Here is a 27,696-nt window from a genome sequence, read left to right as displayed (position 1 = left end):
CTAGAAATATAAAATTGTAATATAAATACAAAATAAAGCAAAAATTATAACAACAGCTTCGTGTAAAACTCTTTAAACTGCAAAGCAAACGGACAACACAATTGCTTTTCCCGAAACTGTAAATGCACGGCACTTTCTTTCCGAGAAAGTAAACAAGGCCCATATTTTACGTGTTTGCGAAGTAGATAAATACTAGGTTATGAGAGCTGAAACGCTGTTTGTACTTTATAGGCATAGTAGGGCTGTCGACTCGTTTGCCATTACCAAATGAGGATGTCGTTTATGAGAACATTTTACACTACAAGATATAAAACTACGTAAAAAATATCCACTTGCTGCACTTATTATGTGGTTCATATTATAAGAAAAAGAAGGAGCTTAAAGCACAATTATATGCAAATTTCATAAGAATCTAGGTTGACACAAAAAACAATATTTAACATTTTGAAATAATTGACAACCCTAGAACTCTCTTGCGCTTAAATTCTCAGCATTCTATGCTTTATTTCCTGCTCCTTAAATGTTATTTTTCTTTACTAGGTCAGCTCTAAACGATGTGGTAGTCATATTGTGTTCTCTGTAAATGTTGTCTTAGTAAAGGAGTGTACTGGAGATTCATAACAATTTTTTACGTAAAATAATATTTAGAAAGGCAATATTTTAATACATCTCTTAAACCTTTAACTGTTAAAATACTGTTATGCAGATTTTTTCATATACATTTATCACAATCAAATAATGTTGAAAACACACCCAGTATACATTTATTATTTTAGAAATTGGCCTGCCTGATTTATGTAGCATTTTCGAGTGATGTTGAGACTGTATTCGCGTTGTCTAGAATATATTTCAAATTATATCGTATTTTAATAATAGAATTTATATAATAATACGACCTGATTTGCACGCATGCTGTGACGCATGTTAGGTGTATGTGTTCTCTCCATAGAGATGATGCTTCTTACAATGTAAATTTTTCAATTCATGCATGTATCATAGTGGTATGAGGACACATGTAGTGGATCGCGGGGGACTGTCATTGTAATGAAAAGGTGAATTTCGACTATTATTGAGCGCAATTGGAGACATACTGGTTGTTTTTCTTCCTATCCTATAGTTGAATATAAAAATGCACTATGTATATTATAACATGTATCGTTAAATAGGTAGGTATTTATATCATCCTAAGTGATATTCAATTTAGTATAAGCTTCATAAAATAAAATGTATATTATTTTAAACATCGTAATTATCAATAAGCAAACTAATATTTATTTTTATAAAAAGGACCTTAATATTAATTAAGGCTTGCTTCATTAATTCTTAACAAGCTCAACAAAGAACAGGTTTATATCAAACCGTAAACAAATCATTAGGTAAAAATCCTATATTGAAGTATAGCCGGTCAGCTATCGAGGAATTTTATTAAAATTGAGTTAGCCGAGTTCGTAGTTGTTGTGCTGTTAATCAAAGGATTACGGTCAAGAGGTTTCGATGTTTATTTCTAGTTCGAAAATGAACAAATCGGGGAAGTACATACTATTGAAATTAAAGTTTTGGACGGATTGGATTCTGTTATTTAGTTAATTGATTAATTTGTTTACTATTTAGTATTTATCACTAGTTTGGACAGCAGTCTCTATAGAAGACTTTTTTATTCTTGCCTTAGATGTTCTCCTTGGTACAGTGGTTGACGCGTGAGCGTAGCACCGAGGGGTCTTGAGTTCGATTCCCGGTGGAGATGAAGAAAAAAAAATGTCTCGGTCTGGCAGGACTCAGAAGGCTGATCACCTACTTGTCCTTAAAGAAAATCGATCAGTGAAACAGATGTATAATGCATCTGCCCCTTACCCCACTAGGGGACATGGGACTTCACTTAGATGTAAATGGCTATAATGATTATACATGTTTAGATATTTATAAAAAGTGTTTTTTATTGAATTGTTTTCATATTATATCAAATATACCGTCGTATTTATATCAATATTTTTAATAGACAGACCCGAAAATCTATTTGTATTTTATGCTTTCACCTTTAAACGGATGAGTATATTTTGATGATATTTGGAATTTAGGAAGATGAGGAGCCGCAACTTAATATGGGCCATTGCATTTCAGAAATAAACCAAATGGGGTAAAAAGGGATGGGAAGGCATAGCAGAGGTAGATTATAAGAAAAAAAGGGGAAAGAATTGTTTACAGTTTCTTCCATTGGCAAATAACTGCTTAGATATCTCATTAGTGGTTATTTTAACAACACAATATTATGTTTTTAGTATCATAGTTTATCATTAAAGTGAATTTTCCAGTAGTTGGAACTAATTTTCCGCTTTTATAGTAATACGAAGAATGTTTTTACACGTAAATTAAGATTTTATTTTTCTTCTTTGTCATGGCCGTTAGATCTAGGGCGGATCGCTAAATTTCGTTAAAATTATAGTTATTATACCATTTTTCTAATTTATTTTTGATAAAGATGGTTGGAAATAGAACTATGTTTATATGTGAGACTGAAGATGGCTCCTTGGATTTAGCAGATTTACTAAACACCCGACTCCTTTACCTGAATTCCATCAGAAAGCAAATCCTCAACAAATATTATCAAAAAGCTTAAATCCAAAATCTATAATGCTAGGCCATCCAGGGAACTTTGTTTCCCGTTCATTATGAAACGATTTTATACTTTTCTCATCGATACACCTTACATTGCGCAATCCGTACTAATATTTTAAAAGGTGACGTAAACTTACACAGCGATGTAAAGCTTGGCATGAAAAACGATCGTTGGGGGTGTGTACATATGAGTAGAGGCGAGTAGGTCCACAGATCGAGCCTACAATGCACGTTGTTTATCCGCTAGGGCGCGGGGGAGGGTGCGGGGCGCGCGGGGAGGGGCTCTTGGCCGGGCCCAGAGCATTCAGTCTGAAGCCGCCCTCCGTAGTAGTCGCACGCGACCGCGAGTGCACCAGTGCCCATAAACGACCCGACCTTCATACCGAAAGAACGAGACGTCTATATATTTGGTAAGTTCGGTAAAAAAAAAACTTTAAAAAAGTTCGTTCGTATCATTAAGCGTCACCACCGTAGCCGCTACGAGTGCTACGGTGCTACGGAGTCTAATGTGTATCGAGTGTTATCGCGGGTATTAGCGATTCTTGAGGGTCACGGCAAGGTCTTGCTTATCATTAAAGGGGGTTGCCGGTACGTGGAGTCGAACCGAGTGGACAATATGCGGTCTCCACGCCCGCTGTCATTTCAGCGTAATTGTCCCGAAAGCCTCGACCTTGTGCCGCTAACGGACCATGACTTCTTTGTTCGATAGGACAAGACAATTATGTAATTTAACATAATTCATGTATTATTATTATATGAGGGATTATTCAATTTAACTAGGAATAAATGGAGGTTACCATTTTGATTATTCTTAAGATTCATTCTAGTAAGAGTATATACATGTAGGTAGGTATGTTTAAGACGGATGCTATTATAGATTAATATCCAAAAAAAAATTTAACACGTATTTGGTAATACATATCAATTAACTTGATTGCAATCGTATAATCCCGATTACATTAAATACAGATTTTATAATAATTTCAAAATGTATGCGTTGAATAAATCAAACAATAAGACATATTTATTTTATACTAACTATGGATATTTTCCATATTATAATATTATATTATCTTCAAAAGGTTTCCCTACATATCAATTTAGAATCAAATATTGAGAGAATAATTAGGATAGTTAGTCCTATATTCTCAGAGAGCGTATACGAGAAGGAATATAATAATATGTACCTATAGAATATAATATAAATAGTATTCGAAATGTTATTCATATGTATCCCATATGTTGTTGGATTTATGTGCATTTATCTTGATTTGAAATAAATGTGAATGTTTTAACAACTACATAAAATAATCAACAATCAAGACCCTCATTTAAATTTATTGAAATTACAGATAAAAATCAAATAAAAATAAAAATATATTAAATTAATAAAACACTAAAATATAACAGAAAAGTTATCAAAATTGTACCAAGATATGTATCGGGTACATAGCTACAATTTCCAACTTATACAAAGAATATGAAAGAATTTTTGGAATATTTCACGTTTCATTGTTATGGATATTAGGCGACGACTTTATCGTTCTAGATTTTATAAAAGATAAATAATAATTGTAAAGAGAAAAATGTAATCGTCTCGCTTATAGTATTATCGCGTGAAGGTGATTATTTGTGTTTGTCAAATTCGTATTATGGGTGTTTGATTTATAACCTCGCAGTTTTTTATACGTCTAGACGAATAATGTAAGAGTTCTTACGTGATATAATTTCAAATATATTGGAACGGAGAGATGATATTTTAGGATCTAAATAGAAGTGTACATCAAACTCAAACATTTATTTATTTTTAAACTAATAGGAAATATTTATCAACGGGTCGCAAAGCAGTTTCTGCAGTAAAGAGCCGGCATAAAACTCTGAGTAAAAAACTGACATGATTCGCAACTGATTTCGATTTAAATATATAAATTTTACATTACAATTTTGCCATCAAAATAAGAAAGAGATCAAAACGCATTCATGTGGTTATCAGGTATCAAAATTTTTACCTTGAGCTTATTAAACCATACTCAAACATTTCAAGCAGAAATATTATAGAAGCATCAAATCTAAATTTATAAAGGAATATACACGAAGAATTCCCTAAAAACCGGTACAGCCGTTTCGGAGGAAATTGGTTAAAACATAGGTTAAAACTGCGCTACGACAATCTAATTGATATAATAAGATTGTTGTAGCATAGGTTGTAGCGCATTGTTTTTAATTGATTATTAATACTATATTTGTATAATCTCTCTTTCTTTTATAAAATAAAAAAACATAAATAAGCCAAAGCAGTTCACCCGTTATCCAGTTTTAGCGAAACAAACACACAACAACTATCAAAATAAACATATGTATTTGTATTTTTTAACACTTGTCGCATTTTATTTTTGAGATATTTGAGAAAATACATATTTATGCCGACGGCTAAGAATCCTACCGACGCTTATTACTTCAGGGACCAGCTATAAAAAATATTATAGCAATGCTTTTGCAGATACATATTTTTACGCTGTTAAACAGAGATGGCAATATGGAAAATGTATGTTGCATCTCTGTCTTGCACCATAAAACGGCAATAAATTGAACACAATATTTGATGGAAATAGATGATTTTTAGTTCAAATCGAAGTTATTAGGTTTTATTGCGTACTAGCGGTCCGCCCCGGCTTCGCCCGTGGTACATATTTACGTTTTCTCTACATAAAAACCATCCTCGTACTTCAAGGAATATAATAAAAAAAGAATTATCGAAATCGGTTCAGCCGTTCTCAAGTTATGCGCTTACCAACACATTTTGGGATTCATTTTTATATTATAAAGAATGTATGTATGCATTTTTTATTGTTTGTATATTTCATGTATGTAATAGAATAATTTATGAATATAATGCATACATAGATGCTCTATATTTTAGATAATTTTATCAATTATTATAAACGATATACGACTTTCTATAATATACTGTGGTAACACTAACAATAAATTGAATACACATTAGTTCCACAAATTAGATAAAAAAAGTATTTATATTGCTTAATTAAAATGTAAATTTTTTTTAAGCAGCAGTAAACGTAAAAATTATTTTATTTTGAATAAACATAGCTTAAATCTAGCTTAAAATGATCACGCACAAGTACAAAGTAGATGTTTCTTAAAGCACCTATCTTCTTTCTACTTGTTGAACCTGATCTACACAAAATTACTCAATTAACAACACCTTACAAAAAACATAGGTATAAATAGTAAATATACTCTTTTTCAAAATCAGTTAAGGACTTTGACGTGTTAATGACCGCTGTCGCGACGATCGCCCACGCGTGTTTTGGTAGACGGTTCTGCCCACGCCACAGCTGATTACCACGTGGTAGTGTAAGGCTTTTGGTGACGTCATGTGGAGTCGTGGATAGAAAGTAGAAGATTTTCATGACGTCATATGGAGATGTGGATAGAGAGTAGAAGATTTTGATGACGTCATATGGAGACGTGGATAGAAAGTAGAAGACGTGCAGTTTTAAGTATCTTGTAAGGTTTTGATGATGTTATTTATATTATGGAGACGTGCTTGAATAGTAGAAGGGATATTGTGAAGTTTGGAGAATTTTTTTTAGTTGAGTGTAAGGTTTTGATGACGTCATAATATGGAGATGTGCTTGAAAAGAAGAAGGGATGTGCAATTTTGAGTATCTTTTCTCAGTCAAGTTTACAGTTTTGATGACATTATATGGAGACGTGCTTGGATAGAAGTTTTAAGTACTTTTATAGCCGCGTAGACGTGGCTACTAAAGTATGAAAATTTTTAGTGAAGAGTACATGTAGAGATGCTATGAACAAATAGATTTATGTATGATATTGGGTATCTATTTGATTATCAATGTCATAACCATATATTAAATCATATGATATTAAATAATTTTTATCACATTATTACATATTAAATAATTTTTATTAATATTACATGTTTTAAGCTTTAGAACTTTTTTGTCGTCACAATAAGCAATAATGCAGAAAAAAGCAAGGATGTTGCAAATTCAATAATAACTAGATGTCCCGGCAAACGTTGTGAAAAATAGATGTTGGCCGATTCTCAGACCTACACGATATGCACAGATAATTTCATGAGAATCGGTCCAGCCGTTTTGGAGGATTATGGTAACTAACATTCTGACACGGGAATTTTATATACCCATTAGAAGATAATATGTACACGGTTATTAAAGTTTGTGTAAAAACTGAGGTGATACGTGATTAAGACAAGGAATAATAAAGGTTAAACTATAGATTTTAGATAGTGAATGCCTTAATTGCCTATTTGTTAAAACTAAATATAGGCGCTCGTTTTGTAGGCCATGGGGCAGATTCATATCAAAGAAGAAATGCCAAGGATATCTCGGCTGTAACTCACTTAATAATAGTGGTTTTGGAGCAAACCATCGTTTATTCAGATAATTTATTTCCATCGCTTAAAATACTATGCTTATGTTTTATTGCTTGAACCTCTAATAGGATTTGTTTTTTCTAAGAAATAGATATTTTGGAGTGGTGGCTCAGTGGTGAGACCTCGGACTTCGAATCGATAAGTCCGGGGTTCGAGACCGGGCGAGCGCGCAGGAAATAAATTGATTTTTCAATTTATCTGCGCATGTTGTAACATCACCACTGCTCGAACGGTGAAGGAAAACATCGTGAGGAAACCGACATGTCGAAGAATCAAAAGTTCGACGATATGTGTCATCCGCCAACCCGCACTTGGCCAGCGTGGTGGATTATGGCCTGTACCCTCATAGGAGGCCCGTGTCCCAGCAGTGGGAACATATATGGGCTGATGATGAATGATGATGAAGATATTTTGGAACAGGACATTATGTTTTTTACTTATTTATTGCATGGATGTAACTATTTTTTCTTGCATTATACTTGTAAATCATAAATATTGTACAATTCATCTAATAATGGATCAATAACGTCCTTGGTTATAACAAAACTCATATTTTGTTGTAACGTATTTTTCTAAACTGTTGTTTTGCAAGTAATTTGTAATATAATCAGCAATTGAATAACTAATTTAAAAACATCTAGCGTGTAGTACACTATTTGCCTGCATTTTAATTCAATGTATCATTAATTAGATTATTCTTATACTGAGTCGTATGGAACTGACGTCTTTGTAGTGGATCAAAGTTGTACAACATATTTATCGTTTCTTTGTAATAACATCTTATGTAACATTATGAAAACATATTCCTTGGTTACTTTAATATGAAAGACTAGGCTATCTCTATTTCTCTTATACAAGGAGTGTGAAAAATACATATATACAATGAAGGTACTATACTGTGTTGAAAATTAGATTATTATGTTTTAATGACTTTCCCAAAAGCGACAGAAGTTAGAAAGGTGTGTCGAATTTATTTTACTTTAATATTAAACTAGCTCTCCTTAGCTAGTAATTAACAAGGAAAAGACCATTACAATTCCTTCTGTCGTTCTTGAGTTACAAGTGGTCTTACTAACACATATTCTTTATAAATATATTCGCAAAACACAAGTACACAGCATCATGTGACAGCGATTTTGTCATGATACACAATTGGTCGGCAAAGCGTCAATTCGTAATTGAACAGATTGAATATATCACCACGTATCCGTTGTGAACGACATTTTATTATAACTGTACTAGCTTACCGCCCGCGGCTTCGCCCGCTATTTCTAAAACCTAATAAATGATATACTAAAACCTTTCTCTTAAATTCTCTTAAAAACTCTATCTATTAAAAAATCCGCATCAAAATCCGTTGCGTAGTTTTAAAGATTTAAGCATACAAAGAGACATAGGGACAGAGAAAGCGACTTTGTTTTATACTATGTAGTGATTTGACAATAGCTTACGAGTAGCTACGAGTGTTTTGAATTTGATATTTTTGGTTTTATGGCATTCAAATGCTTTATTAATATAAATTTATAAAGAATAGAAAAAATTCAAGAGTTGGTCAGGCATCCGCCCCGGATTGGCGTGAAAGGATGCGGGTTCGAGTCTCGCCTCGTGATCGAATTTTTTCTATTCTTTATTTTTGGAAAGTGCATTAGATATATTTGAAAGGTGAGGTGACAGGAAACGTGGGAATATATAAGAAAGAAGGAAAGAAAATACATTTGTTTGTACCGATAACATAATTACACAGAGTTATTACAAAGAAAATAATTAAAATTAACTTTTCGGTGCAAAATGGATAATATCGACTGATTTGAGAATCTAAGGACATTTAAGAAAATTTAATTCTCCCCTGATTTTCATACATTGATTGATAACTTGGCTTCTTGTTAATTTTTTTTTAAAGTTGCGTAGAGCTTATATTAGATAATCCCAAAAGACATACGGATAAATATATGAAAGTTCACTAATTAAAGTCTTAATTTAGTATGTGAAAAATCTGTGATACATTAAATATCTATAATTTGAATCATCGTTTTAGTGTCATCTTGATGAGTAAGAGCTGTTTAAAACATGTTTGTTTTATTTTTATAAACTCGGCATACGTATTTTTAATGATTAAATTCAACAAACTTTTAGAAAAGCTTTTGATCTCTCTAACTCTTGTTTACGGGATGGGAAATTCTCTACTGATCATTATCGTACTTTTGTTTATTTATGTTTGTTCTATTTAAGTGACCACTGTTTGGTTTAGTTTGTAAATGCGTAATTGAATGACGTCACTGCTCTTGCTGTTCACAACATGTAAACAAGATGATATTGTGAACTTCTGACCGCATTATAGCTTTGTTTGTTTTCGTATTTCCCCATAACGTAAGTAGGCAGTAGTAGTAGGCGTAGGCTAGTTATATTAGTTGTCTATACTCATAGACACTAATTTTATAAAAATATTATTTAACAATTGATGGATATTGATACCGATCTAAAGCGGTTAGGAGGCTGATTTTTTTCCGGATCAACAAGCGTGAAGCCAGGGCAAGATAGATGTGAAAAGTTCCAGAAAATGCATACATTGCCTTTCATTAAAACACATGTCTTAAAATAAATAATATTTCTTTCATTTTAATCAGAGACGTTAGACAAAAAAAGGGCTTTTTGAGCCAAAAGCGAATGAAATTAATTAATAATACATTGTTTTTTTATCTTATCTATTGCAAAAAGCTCTATGGTCTTACGTAATTCACAGAACACTCAAATACTTATAAAATCATTCAAATTGATACAGTTGTCTTTTACAAAAGTTAAACAATCACGTTCGATACGAACTTTCGGTTTTATCACAATATTAATAGAATTCGTTTGCAAATTTAGACTTTCTAGTTTATTTCTAGGTTCTCCGTCTATCTTCTGGTCCGTCCAGATAAAGTTTTAAGGTTATTTTTACCGGTTAACTTTTAACTGTTAATTTTCTGTCATTATGTCAGTCTGTTTTAAGTTAAATAAAATTTATCAAAATTTTATCTTTTATTCATGTGAAAAATGTGACATGCAAAAATATCATTTTACATTTTTCATAACATATTATTTTTACTAACATAATTGTTAAGTTATTAATTGTTACTAACAAAATGAGTTCTGGTTACTTGAATAAATGAATGAATTATTATATTATTATTATTAAAAAAGTATTAAAACCAAAAGCAAGTTCATACCTTGAAAATAATCACATAATACAATTACAATTTAATATGATATGACCTTAATTTGATTGAATTCTGTCTTACAACTCCCTCGTGGGTAAAACAAAACCAAATTCTTTAAATAATAGGGTATTAATTATTGAATACTTCTGTAATAATTTACCTGTTCAAATAACCACAGTACTCGCAAACTTATAACAATAGTATATCTTACATAATCGTTTAAAAACGGATCGAACATTCCCAAAAGGCGTTCATTCCAAGGCATGTCCTTACCTTACCGCATTTAAGGCGGCTCGGGCTATCCATCGTTGTGATAAATTGTTACCACTCACGAAGGCAGAAGGTCAAGTTCTTTAGTACATAGCTATCGAATGTAGATTGTAGCTATCATGGCTTATGTTGAATTTAATTTATAATTTTTAGTTGATGCTATAGTTCAGTTCAGTTTGTTAAATAGAAGTTAATAATTTCAAAATAACAATAAGCTTTAAATGAACAATTTTGTGAGAATATCAACATGAGACACGCACACATACATACACGTACGCGCATACGAGCTAGTAAATTTTGAATTGGGAAAGTTCAATATTCTTTTTAAACCGTTCACTTTTCAAAGTCGTAGGTATCACGAATTAAAAATTTCTTTTAAAAATTTAAAAATTAAAATTTAAAAATTTTGTTGCCAATGGCCAGAACAGCCATTTTTAAAATAATATTATCTCATAACTAGCTGTACCCCGCGGTTTCACCCGCATTGCTCCAATCCTGTTGGTCTAAGCGTGATGATATAATATAGCCTTCCTCGATAAATGGGTTATCTAACACCGAAAGATTTTTTTTCAAATCAGACCAGTAGTTAGTAGTAGTTAGTTAGTAGTTAGTAGATATAAATATAGCATATTCTCATTTCTATAATATAAATTGCTTTACCTTGTTATAAATTATCCGTGTATCTTAATTGCTAAAATATATTAAAATAATTTGGAAAATCCAAAAGTGCACGCCTCATAATTTTTTTTTAATAATTATTTATTAATTATTATTTTTGTTTATTTAATAACAATTAAACCACATCGAATCAGACCCTGAAAAATGAAAGGGTTCTATTCCTGAGCATACTCAAGCGTAAGAGAAAAAAAAAGACTCGATAAGTAAAGTATTTCGGTCGCTATCGTGTTAAGGCCGTGTACGCGGTCCGTGCGCTGTTTGGCTCAAATATGTGATTTTTCAAACCAGATTGTCCATCAACCACTTATCTTACAAACATATGAATTACTAATAATTTTAGGAAATTTTATTGTCTATGTAGTTAGTTAAGAGTTTTTTTCAATTAATACAGTATTTCTGAATACCATCAAGATAACTGAGCCGATGATTACTTGATTTCACTTTTAGTGTCAATTTCGAAGCTAAAAATATCTGAAATTGCTGACAGATCTAACACACAATTATTTTTAACTAACTGCAAAGATCCTTATTAAAATAGTTAGTTAAAAGATTTTTTTATTTTGGACTCCTAACTTACGAAATTAAAATCCGAACAATGTGAATTTTTTTAGAAATTATAGTCGACAAAATGATTATTTTCACCAAGATATTTGACTTTATTGAATATAATTTATACATATTGCAATAAAAGAATGTCTTACTTATAAGATAAAATTTAAAAAATCAACTAAGGTACCTCTATTATTTTTCTACAATTTTTTTTAAAGTACTATAAAACACTGCGCGTGACCCGATTAAAATCAGTCGGCAGCGAGCCTTTCCAGAGAGAGGACATGTTGCTCGGCGCTCTCCTGTGGACCTATGCTGTTCATAGTAAAAGGATAGCGCAAGCCGCGATCTATCGTAATAGATCGCGGAGTTTTTGACTTGCGTTAAATAGAATATGCGCTCTTAACAAGAAAATCCTCCGCACATACAGACACACGGACGTCCAAGACAGAACTTTTTTAAACTGTTTTTAAACTAGTTTAAATAACAAAAATGACATCAAAAATATCATGAATGTTAAAAATAGTGTTTTTTCTTAATATGTGGGTGTATGTATTATCTTACAAGTGCAATGTATGATACATAAAGACATTTTAAGTTTGAAAAATCAGATGTTTTGCGCGAAGTGACAGTAGTACCCACCTCAACGCTTCGCTTATGAGGCGTGCAAAAAAATTCTTACTTCAAATTATAAGTAATTCTCTCTCAAACTCATTATAAAAAAAAAAACTCAAATCAAACTTATTTAACTATACCACAGATTAAATATCGTTGCATTCTTTGCAGCCGGAAGAAAAGTCAGAGGAACAGCGCAGGCTCTATTCCCGTTTCCTGTAATTAGCATTACCTCTTTAGTAAGGAATAGCCTTTTTGTTTTATAAAATACTAGCGACCCGCCCCGGCTTCGCACGGGTGCAATGCTGATACTAAATACACTACAGAAAAACTGTGAACGTTGTATATAAAAACATAGCGGCCCGCTCCGACTTCGTACGGGTATAAAATAGATAGCCGGGCGGCCGGCCGGTACCGCCGCAAACGCTACGTCCCGCAATTTTTAAATCTGTAATATCTTCGAAAATATTCACTTAAATCATACGGTGTAAAGGGCCATATAGATCTATATTAAATGAACAATGTATTGAAGGTATTTAATTGGTTAAGGATTAATGCTGTATTGGTTAAAATCGCATCGAAAATTAGCCATTATTTGTCGTAAAAAGTAAATGACAAAAAAAAGTTATTGTGGGTTATCCATAAGAGATAGACATATACCATCGCGGACTTTTCAGTAGACCTTTTCAATGTGTATAATACTTAGTACATTATTTTCATAAAACTCGTAGGGTTCAGCCTGCGTTTGCAATGTAAGCGGAAAAAATGTAATTTTTTACGACATCACATTAGAAACCTCAAAAATAACAGTACTTCTCCACTATTTAATGGATGTTATTATACATATAAACCTTCCTCTTGAATCACTCTATCTATTAAAAAAAACCGCATCAAAATCCGTTACGTAGTTTCAAAGATTTAAGCGTACAAAGGGACATAGGGACATTAGGACATAGGGACATAGGGACAGGGAAAGCGACTTTGTTTTATACTATGTAGTGACTAGCTTTCCACTTTATTATTTGTTTCTATTATTAGAGACTAGCATTCCGCCCACGGCTTCACCCGCGTTTTCTAAGAAAACCCCGCATAGGTCCTGTTCCCGTGGGATATCCGGGATAAAATTATCCTATGTGTTAATCCAAGTTACCCTCTATATGTGTACTTAATTTCATTGTAATCGGTTCAGTAGTATTTGCGTGAAAGAGTAACAAACACTCACATACACATCCTCACAAACTTTCGCATTTATAATGTTATAGTAGGATGTATAATTTTGTACAGACTCACAATTTGACAACATGTGTGATTCATATAGGCACAAACAAAACCGTTGGCTAAAACTAGCATCAAACGACTGTTTCTAAACCGAAAAAAAAATTGACATAACTTTTAAGCTATACCTATAAAATATTCTTGTCTTAGCCCGTCGTGTTTTTAGTTCAGGTTAAGATTGTATAAAATATATTATACATACAGGTCAACAATGTGTGTGCTCAATTTTAATAAAAAATCTGTAGTGCAATAACAAGTTTTCTTTTTTCAAATTGTTAGCGATTTTTTATACATGTGTTCTTTTAAAAATATGAATAAAAAGTTAACTCGAATTAAATATTTCTTTGTTGATCATTGAGATAATATTAATATGGAGTCGATACCGCCTACACCACTTATGTTCCACTCAACATACGTCATGTGGCGTAACTGCACTCAGTCGCTTGCTCGCTCATTGGCGCGAACGTCACGCTCATTTTTTATTTGTTTTAAAGTGAAACGCATCAAATATGCCTACGTGTGTGTTACGATATTGCACAAATAATACAAATAATACGGAAAAGTGCAAAGGAATAACTTTTCAATCAGTAAGTAATTAGATAATAATTTTTAAAACTTAGTTAGAACAAAATTTTTGGCGGGCGACATTTTGCGTCATTTGTCATAGATTAAAAATTTAAGATATGACATTGGGCATGAAATAAGTGTTGTTAGTAATATTTGCTGGCGTATATTTTTATAGTATAAAATAATAATTTTACATATTTAGAAAAGCATAGACTGGTTGTTAATTGAAAAAAGGTGAAATCATGAAATATGAAAATCAATTACTTAATCACCAATTTTTTTTTTGTTAATTGATTTTAATCAATTTTAATTGATATTGTATAAGCTACTGACTTGAACGTATAATTGAATTATTATTTATTTATCTGCACTAATATTATAAAGAGGAAAAATTTTGTTTGTTTGTTTGATTGTAATAAATAGGCTCATAAACTATTGGAACGATTTTGATGAAATTTGGCACAGACAATCTTTAGACCCTGAGAAAAAACATAGGCTACTTTTTATTGCGAAATATGTACCACGGGCGAAGCCGGGGCGGACCGCTAGTTCAGAGATTAATATTTTTTCTATTCAAGGTTTCCATGTCTGGGTCGTGAAGAAAGGGAAAAATGGGTAAAATTTGTCCAAAACAACCGCAGTGAAGAAACCTGGTTACCATCCGATAGAACTAGCATCTGTTCATTGCATTTTCGCGATGAGGATAAATATACCACAAAAGCGGGAAGGCGTATTCTAAAGAAGTCTGCTGTTCCTTGTATTGATGTTAGTAATAATAATAAAATTTTACGGATTTGTATAACAAATAAAATATTATTTTAGCCATCACTAACATTATTATTATTATATTTATTTTAGCCGAAGGTGTGCTACAATAGTACTGGAACAATACAAGCAATTTCTGAGCCGGGAACATGTTCTGAGGATGATGAACTAAATATAAATAAACACAATTTTTACACGGCTTTTATTTTTTTTCTAAAAAGGCTCAATTTGTAAGGAATGAAACTTCCCATAGCCCATATTGAACCTCCTCATCCTATATTATATGCCAGATATTGTTAGCCCCGCGTAGTAAAGTCAGTTTATATCTGAAATAAATATTAAGTAAGTACAAAGAAAATTTCAAGTCAACGTGCATGTAAGGAGTGGCACCCAATAAAATAGACAGAAAGAAACAAAGTGTCGCCTCTATAGCGGTGAGTCAGTGACATCGCATAATCTATGACTGTCTAGCTGTCATTCGCGCGCCCCGCGCCGCCATCTTGGCGCACAGATTTTGTTCGTGGTGTCTGCTCCATTATTAATATTATCTCAATGTTGTTGATAAACATTTTGCTGACACTTCAATTAATTATTAAATACCTATCAAGTTTAACAGTTGTTTTAAATATTGAAGAAAATGAGAAATGAAATGAAATCAAGTGAAATCATTATTTTTAATTTGAATTGATTTTACAGTTGTTTGATGTGCGTATAAATTTATAAAATAGTGATTTATAATTCAACAACGAACAAATTAGGTGTAAATATCTACAGAGTTTTAGATTAAAATTGCAAAAAAATAATCTGACCGAGAAAAAAAACATAAACACAATGCATAAACGTGACAAAAAATTTACCCAATCTAATTGATTGATTCATTCTTTAAATATAATTGGAATCATTAAAACGTTCTTAATTTAAAAGTTATATTAATTCAGCCAGAATAATTAAATGGAAAATGCTTTTTAAATTCGCATTCCACTGGAAACGAAGTACACTTCATTGATTAATCGACGATAGAACTAGAAATGCTCTTTTTGCGGAGTAGCTTTTATCTAAGTATAAGAGCTTCGTTCATCGTCCGTTAAAGTTGATTGCTAGGCCTTGGACACATGGCGCGTGGGAAATTAGATGGGTATCGTAAGTTTATGTAGCGGAGGAGGTGAAGAAGAAAGCAACCTGCCGCTATAAAATTACAACAATTACAACGTAAATGATATTAGAATCGACTTTAATTTATTTCGTAAACTTTTAAAGTGATATTCTCTATGGCGTGTCATTAAATTTTTATTCAATAAATACTGGTTATATTTGATTTTTTATGTTATTTATTTAGCGTAACATCACTTCAAGTCCATTAAGTATTATTTAATAAATTTATATTTATTCAAATTAAAGTGTATTAATAATTAATACACTTTCATACGATTACCTAATGGTCACAACCAATACCACACGCTCGCCGTCAATTTTATTTAATTTCTCCAAAATATTAATAAAATATTCCATAATGTATTTATTTATCATTCATCCATCATTCGAAATGCAGTACTATTTTTGAGACGCCAAGTATACACCGGGCCTAACCGCACCGCACCGGCGCATGACGCAGGCAGCCGCAGTGCGGTACATGCGAGCGGAATACGACACCACAGCTCTCATTAATCGGGACCTTGGATAGACACTTTTCCACTAAACGATACTTTACTCAACTGTGGAAGCGACTGTACAAAACGCAGATGGAAAAGGGCTTCGCGCATACAGCCTAGTCTAATGTCAAAAGAACTGATCGGAAATGGAACATCGACGTTTCGTTTTAATTCTCACTCATTTTTAAATAAACATTACATATTATGTTAAAAAAGTAGTTATAATTAAAGGGACAGTGTAAAATAATCCACATTTCCATTCACACACAAATTTAATTGTCATTCAATAGCCTTGTTAACGGAATCCCTTAATAGTATGCGAATAAATCGCTTATTCATACAACAAATTCGGATACATTTGTATAATATCCAGCCTGGTAAATTTAACATATAGGTAAGCATAACACTCGTCAAATGATTGATGAGGACGGCGTGACAAATGAGCCTCATTTGTGGTAAGCACGTGCTGCGTGATAATCACGTTAAATATTTTATTATCTGTATTTATGTTCTTGACGTTTGATTGCATCTGTGACACTAATGACATTTGTTTTATGTCAATTGTTCTTCTTCTTCTTTTTTGTTTATGGCCTTTCTGATCCCAGTAGAGACGGATTCTGCCAGTGTACGATTTTTATTTATTAGATCGCACACATGTTATATTTTAATTGAATTATTTCATGCGAAATGCGAAATGAATTGTGAATAATTTGTCAGTTTCAACTGGATGAGACAGGCGAACAGGCATCAACGCATCACCATAATGTAATTGACATAACAATGAGCATGATGTTATTATCTGTGCGGAATACGATTAATGTGCTGTGTGTGATGAAAATTGCTTTATCTGTATTTTAAACACATTGGCGCGAAAAACATAGATGAAAATATGTACCTAGGTAATTGTAGTTTCACCTGTATTATTTTTTGTTTTTGTAGAAATTTTCTGTTGATTATAAATTGGGAACTTTTGGATGGATTGATATTTCTATACAGTCAAAACTACATACGTTTATAGTTTGGTAAGTTAAACAAAAACCGTACCTAGAAACTAATATTTAAGTTTAGTACCTATTATTTTGTGATTGAGATCGTTATTGTAAACCAAATATATACAATCCAAATCAAACAAAAAATAGAAAACATTGCTTTTCTTATATTTTATACGTTATAATAAAAATACAATATTTAAGTGGCTCTTTATTAAGTTAAGTAGTCGCGACCCTCTCGAGTCGCTGTAAGTGGCTTGCTCTTAGTTTGAAAACAATGTGATTTGAGAATGGGCCATATATATCATAAGTTTGAATATAATAAATAATATTATAATAGCTTAAAAATTATAAGAATTTAATTTAGCATAAGTTATAGGTATAACATAGTTATGTTGTCGTAATTTTTTATTGTACCTACGGTACCTTTTTAAGTTAAGTGACTAACTTGGAAAATACCTACGCAAACAAATATCTTACTAAAATTTGTACTAAACGTTTAGGGAATTAGGAATTTTAATTTCGTACTTTGTAAAAGCCGAAAATGTGTACTTACCGATAATTTTTCTCCGTTTTTCGGCTATTTCGTTCATTATTTTATGCATAAACTTCATTACAATATCGTGAATAATTTATTACTTAAAAATTGACATATGATTGGTTTTTAGTGAGTCTTTGATAGTTTGATCTCAACTCTTAACACTAACAATTCATGAGCGAATTCACAAATATTCAATATGAAAAATGATCAATCATCACATCTTTAATGACCATAGATAACAACAACCTTTTCAGTATTCAATATTGAATCTATAACGTTTAATAATAATATTAAGAATGAAGTAATGTAATCGGAAATTGGCCCGCGCTCCGATTCGTCCCCTAATGGAGGCGAATTGGGTTATCGTATCGGCCTGACTTTTTTCAATAATGGCGGTTTTTAATGATATTAAACGCTTCGCTTTATTCCGTTTGGCATTTGTTTTGTATGAATATTATTGGAAAAAGTATTTTTTAATAGTCTTGTAACGAAGTTATAAAATTAATTGTCAATCGACTTTAAATACGAGATATGTTATATATTATATATGTTTTTTTGGGTTTGGGTTACCTCAGAACTTTTGATTTGGTAAACCGATTTTGATAATTTATTTTGCATTTGAAAGCCGAAACCATTATGGGTTATGCAAAAAATATTATTATTACATAATAAATATATTATTGTTGTTAAAACGATAAAGAATATAATAAGTACCTAGAGATAGCTAAATATGCAAAGGTTGTCAGGAAAAGTTATTATTTACATTTTATATCTATAATCTGTTTTATTCCATTAGGTAGGAATAAACTAGATTGAACAAACGATTAATAAACAGTTTGGAAAACATAATTCCAATATTGTGTGCCGTATCTTTTGTTTACATCACCGCTGTAATTTCTTATCTTGATACTGCTTTGTAAATTCGTTTAATAGTAAAAATAATGGGTTCTAATATTAACATGTTTATTTTATTAATATTAAGGTTCAGAATGTCACGATTCTTATTGCCTACTAGCTGTAGCTGTGCCCCGCGGTTTTACTCGCATTGCTCTGCTCTTATTGGCTTAAGCATGATGCTTTATAGCTTGTCTCGATAAGTGGTCTATCTAACAGTGAAATAATTTATCAATTCGAACTCGAGGTTCCTGAGATCATCGCGTTCAAGCAAGCAAACAAATAAATTCTTTAGCTTTATAATATTAGTAGAATAGATGAGACAATCTTTTTAGTCGAAGCTTATTTTAACACTAGCGGTCCGCCCCGGCTTCGCCCGTGGTACCTACATGTTTACGTTAAGGTTACATTATTGCATTTTTGGTAAGGATCTCAATTTTTTTTGAAAATGCAATATAGCCTATGTTGCTCAGTGAAGATGCACCTTTCTAATGGTTAAAGAATTTTTGAAATCGGTCCAGTAGTTTATCCGTGCAAACCATACATCCATAATTACAAACATTTCCTCTTTATAATATTAGTATAGATAGGTAATATATTTTTAATATCACCATAAATAATAATATTTAAAGCGTAAATTTGAAATACAATATGAAAGTAAAAGATTCTCAATGTTCAGTGTTGCTTAAATGAAGTTAGAAGTGTTTCCAACTACGGAAATGTGCGATATTTTATAAATAATGCATTAAATGTAATATTAGTTTGAATTGAATGAATTTATAGTGGACAGTTTCATGTTATTTTAATTGTATGTGAAGCGTAATGTGCAATGAATGTGTTAATGTTGAGTTGCAAATGGTAATATTTAATTGATGTGTTACCGTAAATTACAATTAAGCGATTATGTCCGTGGAAATATGGTAAAAAAATGAAGTCCTTCCTTTAACCACTACATAGTACATAAAGTGTATTTATTTATTTATTGATAGTATAAAACAAAGTCGCTTTCTCTGTCCCTATGTTCCTATGTCCCTTTGTATACTTAAATCTTAAAAACTTATTACTTATTCTTAAAAACTACGCAACGGATTTTGATGCGGTTTTTTTAATACAAGATAACTCTATCTTGTATTAAAAAAACCGCATCAAAATCCGATTCAAGAGAAAGGTTTTAGTATATAATTTATTAGGTTTTAGACAAAGCGGGCGAAGCCGCGGGCGGTAAGCTAGTATCTGTATATTTCTCAAACGCGCAATACGTGTAGGAATCGGAAGTAACATTTTTTTTTACTACTAAGGCTAACTTAGGGCTAATTATAAAATCTACATTGTTTTCCGTATACTTTCTTCCGTGTTTTGCACCCGATTTCAATTAAAAAAAAAGTATTAAACCGATCATATGTTTATTTTAAAATATTCGTTTATAATACTAGCCTAGTATGAATGAAACTTTTTAAATATTATTTTAAACACTGAAAATTTCGATGATATCATTTTAAAAGTCCATTTCGAATATCCAAAAAATAAAAGGAATCCATACTAATATTATAAATGCGAAAGTAACTCTGTCTGTCTGTCTGTTACTCAATCACGCTTTAACTACTGAACCAATTTGCATGAAATTTGGTATAGAGATATTTTGATACCCGAGAAAGGACATAGGCTACTTTTTACCCCTGGACATAGGATAGGTTTTATCCCGGAAATCCCACGGGAACGGGAACTATGCGTGCTTTTCTTTGACTGCGCGGGCGAACCCGCGGGTGGAAAGCTAGTACCTCATATAATTCAAAACAAAAGAAAGAGATGGGTAGGATATTTATTATTTAGATAACGGTCTGACAATGAAAAATAAACCTTAAAAACAAAACGCTTGAAAACCCTTTTGGATGATTGAGAAATAGTCCTTGTTTTATTGATGATGATAAAAAGGTTAGGTATCATATGAATTGCATTATTTGTATGTATTCGTTTTTATTATATCTATGTATTAGACATTATTTATACCAAGGATAATATAATACTATGTACTTCCAATTTAAGTATTTGTACTTCCAAATGTTAATAAGAATTATACCTTTTCCTTTTTGATTCGTTGGATGTGCTTACTTTGCATTGATTTGAACAGATTTTAGGTTTGGGTATAATTGTTTCAGTTGTATTTTGTTTTTTGTACAATAATTAAAGATTAACTGGATACATTTGAAATTATCTATATCTTGATCTAACATTATGTTGCTAAAATTATGTTTAATATACAGATCAGTATACCTAGTAATAATTGATAGCAGTAAGTAAAGTAAATAACTTGTTACACGTACTTAATCAATTTTCTCATCTGTTATTATTTTATTAATAACATCATGTTTAATGTAAAGTTAAGTAAAGTAGTTTTGATAGTAACATGTAAAGTTAGTTATTTTTTAATTTAATGTTAATCCAGCGTTTAACTGCATCACTAATTACATACGTACATAAACTACTTCTTTTTCATCTACAAAAAGTTAGTGCGGTGTTCCTCTAAATTTTTGCTCACGGTACCCCAAAAAGACGCGATGTAAACAGGGTGTGTCACGTAAAATCAATATCAGCCCATATGGGAGATGTGATTGTTACCTGTATAATATAAAGGGCTTTTACCTCTCGTGTATTTTTTATTTTTTTATCATTGCGAAAGTGTTGTACTTGATAAGTTTTAGAAGGTTATTTTAATTGGTTTAATGTTAATTAGTCTTTAGAAGTAATAAATGTTTAGAATGTTGTAATGGAGATCAATAAATATAATATAGTTTTAATGCTTACAATGAGTTTTAAATGTTGTTTATTTGAAGCAATTTATATTTACGTAAAAATAAAAAGTGAGATATATATTTACAACAAACAAAATCATAAACATCCATACTAATATTATAAATGCGAAAGTAACTCTGTCTGTCTGTCTGTTACTCAATCACGCCTAAACTACTGAACCAATTTGCATGAAATTTGGTATGGAGATATTTTGATACCCGAGAAAGGACATAGGATAAGTTTTATCCTGGAAATCCCACGGAAACGGGAACTATGCGGGTTTTTCTTTGACTGCGCGGGCGATGCCGCGGGTGGAAAGCTAGTAACAAATAAATTAGATGACAAATGTTGATTAACGTTCTAATTACTCAAATGTTTATATTATTACAAAAATGAATTCAACATTAATCGCTTTTAGCCTAAAATTTTCACTTTAACATAGTTTTAATATCCATTAGTCGTAGTAAATTCCCATAGCAACCAGGCTCTTCACTTTCCCGTAGTTTATTAATAAATTAAAACTCTCCGAACTAAAAGGTAATTAAATCAGCTCAAATGTACGGAGGGTCGCAGGTGCAAAATGTTTAACTTGCACATACACATGCATCGAATTAATATTTATAGTGCCTTTTTATTTACGCCATTGCAGTGTCGAATATTTTGTAGGATTTTAATCATTATTCATGTGAAATTATTTACTTTGCTCGTGTTTTGGTTATTTAGTACTGAGCTCTTTTCTCAATGCATATAGTGTTTATTTCATTTAAAGATTCTCTTTAGTATAAAATTAAAAGCTACTGCAATAAGGCCTTGTATTCCAAACACATTGTTTTATTCAGAATTTTAGGTCGTTGTTTCAAATTATGACACCAAAAAAATATAATTAAAATACTGCTCTTACCAAATAGAAAGTGGTAAGAAAACAGTTTTCTTTTGTGCTGACAATAGTCTTTTGTGTCCGCGAATTACGGAAGATAAATGTATAAATTGCTATGAAAGGAATGACAGGCGTGCCTCTTTCATCATTTGGCCATTTAGAAGAACGACTTGATAAAAATCCGTCTTAATAATTGTCTCAAAAAATCAATACTAAAGCTGTATTTACATGACAAATACGATTCTAGCCTTGACTTCGAGACATCGTTATGCATATGTGTAATTTATTCATAGGAATCGTGGTTTATGTGAAAATTGTCGTCTTTGCTGGAAGGTCGTCTGTGTTGCAAGGACGGTTGAAACAATGGGCATTAATATCAGTCTAGGCCCTAGGGTATTATGTGGCAAAGAAGCAGTTGTTTATAACGTTTAGATTTATATCGATCTTTTAGGTTATATTATATATAGAAGTATTCTGTTAAACAAAGTGCTAAAAAGGAACATGATTCAGGTATTTTTGCAGTAAAAAAAAAAAATATTTCGTTGCAGCGTAGACTATTAACAGCATTCCGTATTAATTTTGTAAAGATGCAGTAGTTTATACTAAGAATCTTCTCTAATATAATCTTTGCGATTTGACATGAGATCTATTTGAATGTATACATGTATTTGCAACAATTACCTCCAAGAAACACTTTACTTTCAATTATTTTGTTATTAAACTCGTTAAGAAATGTTTGAAATATGCAAATGTTCATTATCAATCTAAATAAGTTCAACAAAAGATTAAAACGAATCCGCACAAGATATAAAATGTAAATTTTGTAAAACATATCTCCATCAAATGTTACAGCGAAAATACATTCGCAGTAACTAGAAACTCGAGTTGCCGGGTAAATAGGCATGAAAAATAAATACGTACTTTACCCCGGACGAAATAATTTCCCCAAGTGCCCTCAAGCTAGTTTCCGGAAAAAAGAAAGTTCGTAGAAACTCGGGGTTTTTTTGCCGACGGTACTAGTTCAGTTTAGTTGAGCTGAGAGCTCTTTACAAGCTGGACAAATTGCTCATGAGAGGCTTGTATAGGAATGGGTATTTGGTTATGTTTCCCTGGCGATACTGTCGATAAATAGCCGGTAATAACTGGGTCAATTAGGCATTCATATTTCTTTGTTTCAATGATTTGGTTTGTAATGTGATTCAAATTAATTAGGAATATTTTCAATAGGAATATTTTTAGGATAAAAATACATAATGAAAGTGCTGATTTATTATTTTCGGAATCAAGCACGCTTTTACTAAAGTATGTAATGGCATTTGCCAAACTGAATGAATGAATTCCAAAGAGGATTTGAAGCTGTAATATTGAATGATATATGAATAGTTTTATTCAAAACTACACACGCATTTCTTTAAATAGAACATTTGTATACCCGCTTAAAACATGTTATGTATCGAATACCATATCAAAACTGCATACTTTGCAATTTAAACGGAATGTTTTCTTGGAATGAAAACTGGGATCTTTTATTTAATTCACATAAAAGCACCGTCTTTAGATTTAAATCTTTTCGTCTTATTTTCTAAAGCTGCAGGTTTTATGTGCTATGACCCGTTGACGTTCTGATTAAGTGCATTGAATGTGGTTTTATAGTCGATTGTTTATGATTGAATTTAATGTACTGTGTTCAGGATGGATTAATGAGAAAACGTCGTTATAAGAAATAAGATTAATATGGTAAAATGTAAACATAATTGACCTCAATTTTCGTTGATTATATCTAGGATTTTTGTAAAGAAAATATAAAATCTCAACCTCGAAATTTCTTTCCATAAGAATTTATATTAATTGAATGATAAATGATTGAATAATTGATAAATGACTGTTCATGAGTAATTCATCATCATAAAAAATGCTATACGTTTAAGCATGGTGTTTAAGCTAGAAAAAAAATAACTTGGTAAACAATTTTGTTCAATTCTAAAATGATGACATGTAAAATTCAACCAGAAAATGTAACCCACATCTTGTAACCCATTTAAAGCATAATTAAACGTTAGTATATTAAGTGGAGTAATTACCGATCTAATCAACACATAGGCCAATGCCCTAGATTCCCGCAATCAGCTGATTGCATAGCCGCAAGGGATATTGAAGACGTTTTGAGGTAGTCATTGGTCATTGCTATATGTTTTATAGGAAGACTGATTAAACAGTACACTATTCAATAATTTTATTTTATTTATATCAGGCAGCATTGCTCATATATTGTTAGTAGTAGGTACTTATTCTAGTGGTAGTAAAACTGCATAATATTACACTTAATTAAAAAAATGCGAGTCATGTAAACAATGTTGATTGAAGAATATTAATAGAGGTTTCTTTTTAAATTTGGAATGAATGGTGCAGAGCTCATTTGTTTTTTTTTCAGTAATATCTACCGCCAGTTTTGTAACCAGCCAGCAACTTACTTAAAAATAATAAATTTATTCTCTCTTTAGAATTCGTATTCTTCCTTATATTTTTCTGTAATGTATTATGTAGTGTTTATATTTAAATTACTACGTATATATTATCTATACTAAACTACATTCGAGCAATACAAGAGAACGAATGCATTATTCATTCCCTGGCCGTCGTTTATAAATAAATAAAACGGAGTTTATCTTTTCAGACAGTGGAGATAAGTATGTGAAGAAGCTTGGTCGCGCATGTGTCAAGAACTTCTGTCATGGCGTTTTGGAGATAGTGCCAGGTAAAATTTGGATGATTTTTTTTTAATTAAGAGTGTCTTATAGGACTTTTTTGAGCCTCTCAATTTAAACTTTCACAAATATTTAATATATATTCTTAACTAACCTTTTTTGTTTAATAAGTTAATCATCATTCGGAATGTCTTATTTTAGGGTTGGTATTTGATTTTCTGTTATTTAAAGTGTTTTAATTATTTTAATGTGAGTGAATACATTATCACAGATATTATCGAAAGTCAAATAAACACCATTTTTGTGTAATATACGTAATTCGTAATTCGTATACCAAAACAAAAAGTAAATCAAAAGAAAATAAATAACAATACTCTACTCTTTTTCCTACGTATTGCATTTTTCTAATATTAATAATATTATTCGAATAGATCACGTCAAAACTCAAAACCACACACCGTCACAGATCCTCACCATAATGATCATGCACTAGCGAACGCTAGATTTTAAAACGGAACGTTCAAAACTGATGAATATTCATGCACATTTTCTTTATTTACGTACGAATTCGTTACCCGCAATTTCATCGATATTCATAGCGAATAAGAGTTGCCCTATTTATCGTACCTTTTATCGATAAATATTCGATACAAAATCAAATCACAGCAGTTATACATTATATAAGGTGAAGCATGGCACAATCGCGTCGGGGTTGTGAGAAAAATATAATTACGTCATTTGTATGTGCGGGCACGCGCCCGGGCGTGAGTAGACTGCGAAGTGAGCTAGTGATGTATCGACACATCGATAATTTGACTGACGTTCGCGGAATACGATGAGCTCTGATTTTGCATAGATTTTTTGTAGGCTTGATACGGAATGTTGTCGGGTTTTTGAGTATTGGAAATTTTATAAAATGGTATTTGATATCATTGTCGTATTGTTAAATGATTTGTAATAGAAATATTTTTGAAATTTGTTTGTTTTTTTAGTACTTAAATTTTCTTAGTACTTATTTCAAATTTTAAACAACGTTTGACGGTGAGTTTTAAAAGTCGTACGGCAATAACTTTAATATGAGATATTAATGTGCTAATCAATTAAGATAATTAAACGAAGAGGTAATTAAAATGTTTACTGAATTCGCAAAATATGCAATTTATAAAAAATACTTTAAAAATATTATAAGACAACCATAACACAAATGAATGTATTAAAATCAAACAAAACTCATTTACCTATTTCTACGAAAATTCAATCAAGTGTCACCAAACATCGACTATCGATAAAACGTCACTAGTTGCTCTGGATAAAGTTTTGCTCTTTAAGTAGTACGTGACCGTATAAAAAGCTAAAGTGGAAAGTCACGGTCGGTACAAAAATTAACTGGTAATTATAAGGAGCAGTTAATACAGTTTGGGCCTACAGAATTTTAAGCTTTCGTGTACTTTGAATATTAGTTTAAAAGTGGCCCAGTATTTATGATATATTAATTTTCGGCCACGGCATCGTACGCACTTCACGTTTAATAAATCAAATGTTTTTTTTTGTAAATATCGTATTTTTGTCAAGTGTCATGAAAAAAGAAATTATTCAATGTTCTAGGCGCAAATGCGTTTAAATAGGCATTCAGAGCTACATTCCCGTTTATAACATTATTTAATTCATTAAGTAAGTTTATTTAATGCAATAATTTAATCAGAAAATAATGAAAACAAACAAATTAAACGTATATCGGCTACAAAACTTCTACGCCGTAGCACTGCTACGAGTTCTCGTAAACAGGCCTAGAAATGAAAACAAATATATTTCCCAAGACGCAATCAGCAATTCCTTCGGCTTTACCTAATCAATATGTTGTCTTTCGTGTCAAGGGCGTATGTACCTTAGCCGGTAACCATAAGCCGTTGTATACGAAAAACAGCCGACTAAGCTATCCCATCTGAATTTAATCAAAATAACAATAACCTTCGTGATTAAAGGAGGTGAAATGCGTATTTCTTATTACATTTTCGTTTATATGTTGGGGATAAATTCGGGATGTTTAACTTTCCAAATTGTGATCATATTGTGGAGGTGAATATGCTCCGGTCTTGTATGCTATTATATTATTTGTGATCCAACGCAGAGGTAGGATTGTGAGGCCTCGCTGTAATGCCTCAATGGTTATGAAGTTGTATTAATATTTACGTGTTTAATATCGCAAAGAAACTCGTTTTTTAGTTAACACAGTAGTATACATATTAATATATATAACATAGAATGAAAAACAAAACAACAC

General features: G+C 31.6%; 1 protein-coding gene and 1 long non-coding RNA gene across 2 annotated transcripts in view; both read left to right on the top strand.

The window, feature by feature from the left end:
* Positions 1-2,935: 2,935 nt before the first annotated feature.
* LOC149490011 (acetylcholinesterase-like) overlaps positions 2,936-27,696 on the top strand; it is a 37,313-nt gene continuing 12,552 nt past the window's right edge. Inside the window, exons 1-2 of the mRNA XM_089714811.1 lie at positions 2,936-3,023; positions 25,385-25,465. The gene's annotated coding sequence lies outside the window, so the exon portion shown is untranslated. The remainder of the gene's footprint in view (positions 3,024-25,384; positions 25,466-27,696) is intronic.
* LOC149490013 (uncharacterized) lies at positions 13,975-15,160 on the top strand. Its single transcript, XR_016318373.1, has 2 exons — positions 13,975-14,225; positions 14,784-15,160. It is a non-coding gene; the product is annotated as an uncharacterized LOC149490013 (long non-coding RNA).

Source organism: Colias philodice, chromosome 3 (assembly GCF_061535455.1).
Source record: "Colias philodice isolate Cphi_HAF_F1 chromosome 3, ilColPhil1 Martin Lab GWU primary, whole genome shotgun sequence".
NCBI classification, from domain to species: domain Eukaryota; kingdom Metazoa; phylum Arthropoda; class Insecta; order Lepidoptera; family Pieridae; genus Colias; species Colias philodice.
Note: the sequence above shows the minus strand (reverse complement) of the source record. Positions and strands in the feature narration are given on the sequence as shown.